The sequence below is a fragment of the Pan troglodytes genome, chromosome 10 (genome assembly GCF_028858775.2).
Source record: "Pan troglodytes isolate AG18354 chromosome 10, NHGRI_mPanTro3-v2.0_pri, whole genome shotgun sequence".
Classification (NCBI taxonomy): Eukaryota; Metazoa; Chordata; class Mammalia; order Primates; family Hominidae; genus Pan; species Pan troglodytes.
In genome coordinates this window covers 66,584,057-66,596,046 of record NC_072408.2, presented here as the reverse complement: position 1 = coordinate 66,596,046, position 11,990 = coordinate 66,584,057, and the positions used below count along the sequence as shown (strand labels likewise).

The window sequence follows — 11,990 nt, the reverse complement described above, 5'->3', positions numbered from 1 at the left end:
CTCCAGGGTCACACTTATTCCCTAACCATCAAATTCTTTGTGAAAAAAGAGGAAAGTATTCCAGCAACAATTCCGTCTCCTCGTTTTCTCACTTATGGCCCCACCCCCTAAAGAAGAGACACAAGCATTCATGGTTCAATCCTTTTAGGTTTTGTCCTGTGGTATCTGCCTGCCCAAAGAAAGGACACATTCTTCTGTGCTCTTCAGACCAAGATAATCAGGTCTTGGTCTTGATCCAAAGCTGCCTCCAAAGACAGGTCTGAGAACCTGTGCCTCGTTTCCCCCTTTAGTCCCTAGGGATTGCAAGGAACAAATAACTAACTCTGCAGGTTGAAATCGTCACTTGAATGGGTCAGTCCAAAGTCTTGACTTGGAATTGAGAAAGAAGAAATGAGGAAGCCCAGCCACTGGACACAAGCACCTGATTGAACTTCCTCGGTCAAAAAGCTACATTTTGTTCTCTAGCTGTTTGATTTATAAGCCTTATTCCTCAACTGAGGCAGAAACTTTAAGATTATCAGTCTTAAATCATAAGTTCTGCTTCCACTCTCTTGCGTCGCTCACTTCTTTTTCCAACTTTCACCCAGTAGTCTGTTGGAAATGCAACTTTTATGTTACTCTACCTACTTAAAGCGTTTCTGTTGCTTTATGTATCAATGTCTAATGCCTTAGTATACCATACCTGCTTTCCTCTGCAACCTCATTTCTCATAACTTTCCCAATTATACTCTTTATTCCTCAGTCATAACAGTTCTGATAGAGCCTAATCTCTTCTTAATTCTGTATTTTTACACAATTATGGAAAGTTACTACTCTTGAGCCACAGAAAACCTTGAAAATCCTTTTGAATTATTCAAGAAATGGCCAGTAATTATTGGCAGAGAATAATGCACTTTTTGTTTATATTTGACAATTTGTCATTTGAATATGATATATATGAATAATTGTTTAAAACATTTTATTATAAGCAATACATGTTTGTTGTAAAATTTCAAACAGTTCAGAATCATAAATAATAAAACCTCTTCACCCTTCACCTACCCTCCAAATTCTACTCCCTAAAAGAAATATGTATATCTTCAGATGTTTTTTATGCCTGTATAAACATTTAGAATACATATACTGTATTCAAACTTTTTACCGAATGAAACCGTATTTTCATGCTGTTTTGCAACTTACAAGATAGATAGACAGATAGACAGATAATAGATAGATGTACATACATAAACTCCCCTATTTTGTATGTATTAGTCATGCGTGTGTGCAAATACAGTATATAAATTCTTAACATCTGCATATTTCGTAGTGAGGACATGACATTATTTGTCATTAACCATACAGATGCTTAAATATTTGCTTGTTTATTTGGGCTTTGGTTTTAGATCCAAGCTAAGATGCTACTGCTGTCAATCAATGACTTCATTTAGTTTTTATTACAATGTCAGAAGTCTGTTTGTAACATACATCTTAAATAGCAAAACAGATGTATAACTTAATCAGGTAAGAAAACCCTCACTAGTATAAATTCCTGTATAAGAAAAGAGACATTGAGTGAAAGTCTGGAAAGATCATGAAGGTGTAGGGGAGAAAGATTCAAGGAAGGAATCTGGAGTCCCAAAGCTGAAGCTAAGTGTTCCCAAGTAATAGCTCTATCAATCTGCTGACAGGCTGCCTAGCTAGTTCGCAGGAGAAGAGCGGAAACCAGCCCACAGCCTGTGCATGCTCTTTGTAAAGTGCAGTTTTAGGAATGTAAAAGGATGGTTTGAGGGCCTGTAGTTTCTTGTTTTTGCCATCTCCCTTCCTGGCTTTTGTAAAAACGTTCTCTTAGCATGGAGAACGTACTGGGTTTTCTAGTTCATTGATGGAGCCTGATGAAGAGTTCTTCCCTTGTTAGAACTCTGCATTAAATCACTGCCAACCCAAATCAGCAATGGCGTCCCATGACACAGAGACAATCATTGTCATAATAATAATTAGCAGTCCCATGCACTATTGGAAATATTTTACATGTATCAATTTATGTAATCACTACAAGAACTCTATGAAGTCGGCATTATTATTATCCCAGTTTTATAGATAAGAAACTGAAAAGAAAGATTAAGTGATTTGCCCAAGGTCACATGGCTAGTAATAAAGAGCTGGAAGTCAAAGCCAAAGAGTCTGTCCTCAGAGCCCAAGCACCCCACCACTCTGCTTTCTTGTGTCTCAGTACACTGAAGTGCTTACTAAGTGCTGCAGATTCCTGGAGAGCTAGGAATTTCTGCCCTACCAATAACTTTCCATAATATTCAGTTTGCGTTGCAGGTAAAAATATACTTTCCCCTCTGCCATGGCTATCACTTTTCAATGGACACCACCTATTTCCTTTTCCCTTCAATGAACATCTGTTTCACAGCATCTAGGTGACCTGGTTAGAATATTCCAACTGGAGAGAGGTGGGTGGTGTTACAATGAATTCAAGCCAAGGCAAACCTTAAAACCCAGCAGCCCTAATGCTCTCCCACACAGTGCACAATTTTGTTTGGTGGACCAGTTCTGATTTAGCCATCCAAGTAACTTGTCACTGCCTGGTTTACATAAGAGAGTGTACTGTGTGTGAGCGTGCATATGCATAAAACTAAGTTTCTTTCCACCTTCATATCCCAGGCCAAATGGCTCCAGGGATATAACTTAAAAGTATTGTATGTGGAAACAATTCTATGTACTTTCCTATCACACATTTTCTATGTAGAAAGGGATTCTTTTCTATTAATAATTGCTAGTAGAAGCATTACTTTTATATAATGAAGACAATTTATTACTTTTCAACTTTGAAGCAGTTAACTGATATAAATTGATTTTCAAAATCATAAAGTCATTTTGAATTTTTAAGTAGGGTAGAAATTCAAAGTAACTACAAAAACTCTGCCCTCTCTGTTAGACACAATCTGTACCTTCATTCCTTCACTCCTGCTTCTGAGCAATAAGTTTCTGTGTTCTATGTGTGAAATCCATAATGAATGTTTATGTCTTAATTTTCATTCATTCATTTTCATTCATTTTTCATCTATGTAGTCAAACAAGGCCCTGAGAGGCTACTCTAAGACACTGTGCCAGGTGCTGGAATATAATTATGACATCACTTTGGAGAATCTTCTAGCCTAAAAGCTGAAACACGTACACCAATGGTGACCATGTGGTATGAGTACAATAGCAGAACCAGACACAATGTCTTTGAATCACTGACAAGTCATTTCAGAGGGGTAGGCAACCAATGGGCAGAGAAGGGAAAGTAAGTACAGATTGCCTCACAGAGAAGGTGATAATTGAATTGTTTCAAAGATGAACAGAAAGGTGTCACATGAAGAAGGGTGGGAAAGTATTATGAGCAGAGGACATAGCATATGTAAAGAAAGGAAAAAATGATGCACCGTGGCCCATTCTGAAAGGTGGGTGGTGGGGTATGCCTGGAGCAAATCTAAGGCTGTTGGGCAGTGTTAGGAGATAAGGCATGAAAAATGGTATGAGGCCAGATTGTAATAGACTTTATATTCAATGACAAGGAGTTTGGATTTCATTCTGTAAGTTCTAAGGAGCTTTATATGTGAAAAGGAGAGAGTGAGAGGAAGAGAGAAACCAAAATTAAGTAAGCAATTGGCCTGGAAAAGGTAGATGGTGCTTTCTTTCTTATAGAAAACTAAAAGACAAACTGGAAAATATAATAATCATTGGAAATTATTTTTTTCTTTTCAATTTGAATTGTTTTAAATTAAGAAGCTTCTCCATGAGATATCTTTTAATTACTAAAGACATATTTTCTCTGGAGTCTGAAACAGGGAGCTGAGTGGCCTTCTCTGACTCTAATAATATTATTATTATTTCTTTGTTTCAGCACATTCTGTCCCATTGTCCAAAAACCTCAAGAGTAATTCATAACTAAATTTCCCTGCTCTGAGGTATTGCAGCTAAACAACAACAAACTGCCTTTCCAGATCCCTTAGGTAATGTGTTTAGCATTTTGTATGTGAGAATATACTGAAACATTGTCCAAAGTCAAATACAGGGCATGTGTTGGTACATGAGACAGAAAAGTTAGGGACAAGCAGAATAAAAAATCAGGAACAAAATGATAAAACCCAGGAATTTCTGGGGGAAAATAAGAATCATTTTTTAATTTTAAAATGGTTTTACTACATACAGTAAAAGACACATAATATAAAATTTATCATTTTAACCATTTTTAAGAGTACAGTCCTGAAAGCGTTAAGTACATTCACATTGTTATATCACCGTTATCACCATGTAGCTCCAGAACTAGTTCATCTTCCCCACATGAAACTGTGCTCATTTAACACTAACTCCCCATTCCTCCTGCCTGCAGCCACTGACAACCACCATTCTACTCTCTGTGTCTATGAATTTGACTTCTCTAGGAACCTCATATAAGTGGAATCAGACAATGTTTGTCTTTTGTGTCTGGCTTATTTTACTTAGAGTAATGTCTTCAAGATTCATCCTGTTGTGGTATGTGTCAAATTATCTTACTATTTAAGGCTGAATAATATTCCATTGTATGTATACACCACATCGTGTTTACCCATTTATCTGCTGATGGACACTTGAGTTGCCTTCACATTTTGTCTATCATGAATGATACCATTATGAAAATAAGTGTGTCAATATCTGTTCTAGTCTAAGAAATTCTTCATCAGCATTGTGAGGAGGAAGTTGAAATAATATGCTGGTTAAAGAAGATGTGGGTAACATTAGATACAATGTAATAGTTTGATATTACAATCCTTGCAGCAACTCACTCAGTTATAAAAAGAGAAAATGAGACCATTTTCTTCAAGCAAGGCCAATATCATTTTGTTGAATATAAAGATAAAAATGAATATAAACAAAGTATAGTGAACTAAAGTAGAGGGAGAAATTATGAGTAGAGAAATCAGAAAATGCTTCATCATGATGGTGGCTTTTCAGCCACATTCGACCTTTCTCTGCTGACTGCCTCTTGGGTGGGAGTAGCCTTGGTGCAGTGGCTTTTGGAGGGTCAGAAAGAAGTTTCCCAGCGTGTTCGCTAAACTCTGCTTTGTTTCACCAAATTCAGCCTCCAGAGAGCACCAATTTTTCATTATGTGTCTACACATGAAGGGGTGCCATAGAAAATGAATCTCCATTTTCTCCAACCTGTTCTCTCGGCTCTCCCAATTTCATTTAGAATACATAATTCCATTAAACAATTCCTGCTAGGGAATACCAACTCATATAAGTGAGTGCAAATGAAGTGAGCTCATATAAGTGAGCTTCTTACCCCAGAGTTTTATGCCTGCTTTCCAGCAAAGTAACTTTTAGATGCAACTTTACCTCCATTTAAAGTTGGTAAGTGAGAACTGACAAATGCTTATAAAGGGTGCATGGGGACTTTTTGCAAATTAAAAAGTTCTAAATGGCTCCAACTTAAATAGGCTCCAAGCAGAAATGGAACCTTCCAGAGGTGTTTGAAATGGCAACTTTCTAATGCAATAGCAGCAGGCAGTAATGGAAAATCCTGCTTTGGCAGAAAAGAAGAAATAAGTTTCATCGTTAAAGGTGTGGCAAAAAGGTTTTGTAAATTAAAGCATAAATCAGTCAACTTTTATTTTAATTAACTTAGCCAAAAACACTTCTATGAAAAAACTTTGTTAGAGTTTAGAATTAACTATAAATCACTCACTGATTTAATGATATGCATGCAGAAAAGTGCAGAAATCATAAGCATTCAGCTCAGTGTACATTCATAGGTGAACACGCCCTTGTAACCTCTATCCAAATCCTGAAAGAAAACATGACCAGCACTCCAGAGGACTTTGCTCCCTTCTGCCTCATCCCCCAAAGTAACCACTTCTCTTTCTCTTTTTCCCTCTCTGTGTGTGTCCATTTCCCAATATCCAATATTGAAAAAAAAAATTCTATTCCCCATCCCCATCACACTTCATTGTCACCTCTGCTATTAATCTAATGAGTGAATCTTTTTCTAAACTCTATTCCATTGGTCAATATACTTATCCTTGCACTAATACCACACTGTCGTAGTTACTATAGTTCTATAATCGGTCTAGCTACCTAGTAATATAATTTCTTCACATTTGCTCTTTTTCTTCTTCAAGATTATCACGGCTATTATTCTGGGTTCTTTGCATTTCCATACTAATTTAAAAACCATCTTATTGATGTTCATAACAAAATATGCTAATATTTTTATTCAAATTTTGTTAAATCTATGCAATACTATTGAAAGTATGAGCATCTCTCAAATATTGAATCTTAAAATTCATGAGCATTGTATATCCCTTTATTTATTTTGTTCTTTTTTAATGTTAATAGTGTTTTTATAGTTTCATTGTTAAGATATTACTTTCATTTTCTACTTATTTGTTACTAATATATAAAAGTCCAATTGATTTTTGCAAACTATATCCAGCAGCTTTGCCAAACTTGCTCTTCTGTAGTTTCTCAATGGATACTTTTGAATTTTTATATACACAATTGTGTCATTTCTGAAAAATTCTATTGCTTTCTTTTTTATACATTTTAATATTTTGCTTTTGCTTACTGAACTATCTTGAGATTTATTCAGTGCAGTGCTAAATATAAGTAATGCTAGTAGGCATCCATGTTTCACTCGCAATTTCAAGGTGAAACTTTCATTATTTTCACTATTAAATATATAAGTGTTTGCTATATAATTTTTATAGTTTTGTTTTATCATATATTGAAGTTCCCACCTACTCCTGGTTGCCTGAGAAATTTTGGACCTGCCATTGAATTATAGTAAATGTTTTTTCTGAACTTTTAAGATGATTATATGATATCCTTTTTGTTCTCTTAATGAAATAAAATTTATTGATTAATTAACAATATTAAATGACCCTGCATTCCCAGAATAAGTCAAATCATGTTATAAAGTATTATCATTTTTATATTTCATTGCTTATAATTCATTTAAATTGTTTGCATCTATGTTTCTGAGAGATTGAATTATAAGCTTTCTTTCTTGTAATATTGTCATGTATTGGGATCAAGCTTATGTTGACATCATAAAATAAAATAAAAAGTGTTCTCACTGCTTGAAATCTGGAAGTACTTGTGCAAAATTGGTGTTAATTCCTTCTTAAATGCTGAATGGAATTTATCGGTGGAACCATCTAAGTGAGCATGGAATTAGTTTTTGAAAAGGGTTTGAATTATGCCTTCAACTTAATAGTTTAGTATAGTTATTTACATTTTGTATTTATTCCTTTTTTAAAAAAAATCAAGTTTTGTTAAGAATTTGTCCATTTACTCTACCTTTTCAAATTCCTTGGCATAAAGTTGATATCTTATTATTTTCTTTGTAATGTTTATAGCACTTGCTTTGATGACATTTTCCTTCCTGTTATTAGTAATTTGTTTTTGTTCTCTATTTCTCTCTCTCTCTCTGCCTGTCTTGCTTTCTCTTACTCATTGTCTCTCCCTCCCCTATCCTCTCTTTAAGAGTGTTGATGCAGATTTATGAATTTATGCAGATGCTGTGAAACTTCCATAGAATGAGATCTTGCTATCTTTTATAATATTGTACTCCAGGCTCTCTAAGACCATGTCTTTTTCAGGAGTGATACAGACACCTATTCTCCTCGGTGAATAGGTGGGCCTAATAATTCCACTTACTTCACTGTGATCCCTGAAGTTGAAAGGCCCTTTGGTGGGAGATATCTATGTTGCTTCTTATAGGCAAATATGGTCTCTCTTTTTAGCCACCCTTCAAAGAATGAAAGAGAATACTGTCCCAAATGTAGGATGGAAATACTTCATTTTTAAGAAGTGAATTTCACCTTTTATATGTTGAAAAAAATTGGTGTCTTAGGAAATGAAAGTAGTTGCCAAACAGTCATTTTTTTTCTAATGTGGCAGAGGTTGAAATGTACTTGTATCCTGATATTTTTAAATGAAAAAAATAAAAAAGCAAATCCAGGTGAGTCAATGTATTGTGATTGGTTTTCATTTCATTTCTTCTTCAGTTTCCAATATTCATGTATCCTTGCTAATCACATAACTGGAAAGTTTTTACAATTCTTTTTTCTTTTCCATCTTTTTTCTTTAAGGCTTAAGCTCCCAGAACTCCTCTTATTAGATGAGTAAGTGATAAACATTTTGATGACTAGTGCAGCTAAGCAGAGATTCCTTTTTTCCATAGAACAGCAGGCTTCCAGAACAGAGCAAAGTTGCCTGATAAGTTCTGGTTATTTCAGAAGAGATAAGGGGAACTATCCTTACAGCTTCATGTTGGCTCCCTCTTATGCCAAATGCTACTTCTGACTTTCTTTTAAAGAAGCAGCTCCCTCAGCTACATTGCTTAGTTCTTGGAAGAATTATTGATAGCTTCTTTGAATTATAAGATACCTTAAATATACGAAGAGCAGGTAAAGTGACCTGTTACATATGCAATCATGCATTCTACATAGAAGTGGATGGGAAATGCAGTCTACAAATGTGAAAGTAAATCTGCATCTTCTTGATTCCTATGAATACGTAAGTGAAAAGCAATTCTCATGCAAATTAGGGTCTGTATTATTGCTTCAGGGATTTTTTTATGTAAACAGTACACAAATTGGTTGTATTGTGTTGTATTATGGAAAAGCAGCTGTTTTGCATGGAACGAAGTGCCAGATTTCTATCTTTCTGGCCTTCCATGACCTTGAAAATTGACCTTTGAGTTGCGGAGCAGGGGAGAGGTCATAGTCACCAAGATGATGGCAGTTGTTTTGCTCATGTCTGGATCTACAAGTGCTCTCTGGGCCTCTCTGTGTCTTCTTTCTTTTCTCTTGACATTTTTCCTTACTGGCATTTAAAAGTAGGTATATAAGAAACACCCATGAAAGCCCCCCTGTATGAAAGAAAACATGAAGGATTTGGGATGCAGTGAGAAGGCCAATGTGTAAGAGCCAGCTTCTGTCCTATTTACTTCATGTGTATTTCTCGAGAGAAAGATGTTCCCTTTCAAGAGCCTGAGACCACCCAGGACAGTGAAACAGCCTTGAGACAGATGGTCTCCTCAGGTGGGCCTCTTTGGGCACAAATTGCCTTCTCTAGAAACTGGCTGGGAAATTTGGTCACATTGCACAACAGGTCCTGGAGATTGAAACTTTAATACACACAAATTTCAGAAGGCAGGGAGGGTAGACTTCTAGCAATCTCTCTTGTATCTTCCTTTCAGGTTCTTTCTGTGCTATCTGAACCCCCTCTTTTAAGTTAGCCCTTGATTCCCCCCAGCAAGTCCCTGAAATAGTTCCCTGACCTACTTGAAAGTCAGCTTGCAGATGTGAGAATCCCAGCTCTTTCCAAGTCTCTGTGGTTGCCACATTCATTACTCATGAAAGAGACAGGGAGCCCCAACTCTCCATGGAGCCTCTGGTCTTTACTTTACTTTATTTATTTGTTTATTGATTTTGCCACAGTTCATGCTGGAGCCCGGGGAGGCTCAGTCTTTTTGACCAAGTCTAAAACCCTCACGCTTTGCTAGAAAGAGCCACTGGGTCTAGCATCTCTATCAGGCTAGAGCTGGGATATTTATTTTAAATTATTTTTTTTTGGATGAGCTCAGCCAGAAAGGTGTGTTTATATGTTTTCATGGATATTCATGTATGTATGAATTTTAAAACCTGACTATGAGTAGAGGCAAAGGAAAAAAGTTGTACTGCATGTGCAATATTTAAACATAACAATACCAAATGTCAATAAAAAGGGAAGGTACTTCCTGTAAGTTTGTGAAGGGTTCTGAAAATAGCTTCAAGCCTAAGCCAGAGTTAACACAGTTACACAGCCAGAATTTCCATGAAAGCATCAGTACCTAGGGTGTTTGTGCTAGTAAAATTGTGCAAATATCTGCAGCTTGGATGCTTTGCTCACCACAGCTTGACTGTCTTGCACATACTGACTCAAGATTCCTTGGTTCTTATGCCCACTTTTTAACCCCCAGTTTAAAAGGTGGCAGTCATGTACCTTCTAATGTCCAAAGATTTTTAAACCTGTGCTGTATTTTGTAAAACAGCATGAAACCCTACTATGTCATTAAACCAACACACTGAAGGGCTTTTCATCATTCTGTGAGTGTGTGTGATGTGTGTGTGCACACATGCAGATGCAGACTTGGGAGACTTTCCTCTCATCCACCTCACTGTTCTCTACTATTTCTTAATATGGTTAAAAACACTTAGATTGGAATGATGATTTTTTAAATATCTTTACTTAAATTATCTCATTGAATTTTTGCAAAAATCAAGGGCAATAGAGAAGCCAGAATGTACAGTATTTTCAACTTAGAGATGAGGAAATGTAGAGACTCAGAAATGTAAAATTGAGTAATTCCTGGATTTTCAATTTCACGGACTACTAAAAATTTTAAGACTAATGAAGGGGGCCGTTTTAGAATAATGAAATTAATATTTTTCCAAATAAGGATATTAAGTAAAACAGTGCTTATCACTAATGATGATGATGATCAATGCCATACACTGTACTATGCACTTTACTGTTGGCTTTGAAGTCAGAGTTCCTTGGTGAGAATGTTAGTTCTGCCACTTAGCATCCATGTGCCCTGGACGAGTCAATTAGGATCTTGGTACCTCAGTTTCCTCTCCTATAAGATAAAAATAGGAGTGCCTGTCTCATAAGTTCACTTTGAACATTAAGGACATTAATATATCTCAAGTGCTCAGAGCAATGTCTGGCTCAGAATAAGCACTAGGGCCATTTGTAAAATAAACAAATAATCTCATTTAATCCTCACAACAACCCTAAAAGGTGGGTAGCAAGGTTAACTGGGTTGCCAAAAGCTACAGAGCTAACGGTTGGCAAATATGATGCTCTAACCAAAAAGTGTGAGTCTGGAGGCTATGCACTTAGGGGACACGCAATACTTACCTTTCAATTTTAGTTTTTTGAAAAGCATTTTTGACTCCAAAAGTTAGATAGAATACTGTTAGAATAAAAAATTGCCCTCCCCCCAAAGAGACTTCAAAATTATACAAAGGCATATATATATAATTTTTATTTACTTAATAATATGTATATTTATAAATATATGTTTATATACACACTTACATATACATTGTTTTGTACTGCTTTTGAAATTGTTATTTTGTAACAGCAGAACCCCGGCAGTGGGTAGGCCTCTCTCATGGAACATGTTGGAACTACTGATTGGGCACACCGTTCTCGGAGATTCTTGGACAAATTCTGTTGTACAGGGTCTGAAATTCAGCCCATTCCCACCCAGAAAGCAAGGTACAGTAGCATCTATGTGGTTTTTCCAGAAGGAAAAATTCTACATATTGTAACAAATAAAAACTGTAATACTTCTTCTACTCTTTTGATGTTGCTAATGGAGACGGGAGCATAACCGACTCATGGAATCTGCCTCAAATACGTAATAGAACCATGAATGGATGTTCTCACTCATGGCCCTCCATTTCTTTCAAAGGAGATATAATCAAAGAATTCAGGACCTGATCAAACTCCTACCCCACTTTGAAGACATCATCCAGTTATCCTAGTTATCCAACCACCAGAAGGAAAGAATAGTGAAAAGACTAAAGCTTCACAGACTTGTATGGAAGAAATGTTAACAGCAGAGGGGTGAAATCTGTATGGTGAACATCCGAGTGGGTACAGAATAAAGTGTCAAGGGCTGGTCTCTTGGTGCATGGTCTCTTGGTACCCTGAAACTTCTGTCTCGCTGCTATTAAAGTGACTCCTGATTTGAGTAAGGCCCCGAACTATTCCCTAAGCTTTCACTGCTAATGAAGTCAAAAAAACTTCCCAACCCTGGAATCCTTGTCCAGCAGGATTTTCATCTTATGTTACTGGGTCTTGGTGGTGGTAACTGAGGACTTTGACATGTAGGCTGGTGTTCTGGTAAAGTTTTCTTGAAGGCCTTTATTCTCCTTTATCTGGCGCAGTTGATGTAGCAATTACCATGTTCTCTACGGATA

At 36.4% G+C, this 11,990-nt stretch overlaps 1 long non-coding RNA gene across 1 annotated transcript; it reads left to right on the top strand.

Moving 5' to 3' along the window:
• Positions 1 to 3,138: 3,138 nt before the first annotated feature.
• LOC134807436 (uncharacterized) lies at positions 3,139 to 11,707 on the top strand. Its single transcript, XR_010147902.1, has 3 exons — positions 3,139 to 3,271; positions 11,147 to 11,283; positions 11,480 to 11,707. It is a non-coding gene; the product is annotated as an uncharacterized LOC134807436 (long non-coding RNA).
• The last annotated feature ends 283 nt before the right edge of the window (positions 11,708 to 11,990 follow it).